The sequence below is a fragment of the Amphibalanus amphitrite genome, unplaced genomic scaffold, assembly GCF_019059575.1.
Source record: "Amphibalanus amphitrite isolate SeventyFive unplaced genomic scaffold, NRLGWU_Aamphi_draft 000523F_arrow, whole genome shotgun sequence".
Classification (NCBI taxonomy): domain Eukaryota; kingdom Metazoa; phylum Arthropoda; class Thecostraca; order Balanomorpha; family Balanidae; genus Amphibalanus; species Amphibalanus amphitrite.
The window spans coordinates 443,591-444,625 of record NW_024882017.1 but is presented as its reverse complement, the minus strand read 5'-3'; the positions used below and the strand labels follow the sequence as shown (position 1 = coordinate 444,625).

General features: G+C 40.4%; 1 long non-coding RNA gene across 1 annotated transcript; it reads right to left on the bottom strand.

The window, feature by feature from the left end:
- Positions 1–212: 212 nt before the first annotated feature.
- LOC122393210 lies at positions 213–504 on the bottom strand. Its single transcript, XR_006258660.1, has 2 exons — positions 345–504; positions 213–243 (listed from the first exon to the last, which is right to left on the bottom strand). It is a non-coding gene; the product is annotated as an uncharacterized LOC122393210 (long non-coding RNA).
- Between the last annotated feature and the right edge of the window lie 531 nt (positions 505–1,035).

The following is a 1,035-nucleotide window of genomic DNA, read 5'->3' as shown; positions in this document are numbered from 1 at the left end:
ATCATTTGCAATCTACAGTTTTCATCAGTTTTGGGATTTATCAATTAAAATACTTCCCCTACTTGTGGTTAGTTATGCCCATTGAGGCCTATTTACTGCTACAATTGTCGATATCAATAACTATGCTACAGTTAATTTGGTGTTAATTACTGTTACAGCGTCTTTGTCTGTGCTCGTCTTAATTCGGCGCAGTGATCGATTGTTCGAGACAGTCAGTTTGTAGCTGTATATTCGTACGTAATTCTGAAAGAAAACAGACGATATTAGAAGCCAGAAAATAAGCAGATGTTAAATGAATACAAAACGACACATAAATCAATATAAATAATAATAAAGACACTTACAACACCATTCCTCCATTGCGCCGCTTGACCCGTTTGACCTCTGCGCATCGATCAGCTGTTAGCCACGTAACGATCAGCTGATATCTTACGGCACAACCGAGGCCATGACTGGACGGTGGTGCCCTCTACAATGGCTCGCCAGCGCCCTCTGCGGCTGCTGCGGTAAGGGCGCTGCCGATCGATGCCCTGAATTGCCTATGATTTCAATTTATGAATTGAATGAATAGATGGCAATTAGTTAGGTACCTTCTATTATTCATCCCTTGCCACTTGGAGGACTTACTTTCAGTAGAAAAAGACGCATTATTTGTTTGTTTATTTATTGACAAATATTTTTTAGCAGTTAGGGATACAGACACAAAACACAATGATAGCACCTCGCTGGTGCAAATCATTGCTAGATAGATGTTGAAATGTGTTGCTATTGAAGAATCTACTGATTTTCCTGGCGGCTCTCGTTTTCAATTAACTACTGGTCTTGTAAGATCTCTTGATTGCTCACCGTCTGGCGTCTAGTTCCAAGGTTTTCTGAAAGGTAATCAAACGTTACCATGGCTGCTCTTGATGGAATGGCGCTTGCTGGTTTTGGGTTCTTAATTGGTGGTTCTTGCGTCTGATCCTGTTGCTTCATGTTCCATCACATCACATTAAATTTATAATGGAACAGACACTTCTACCTTTTATTTCACTG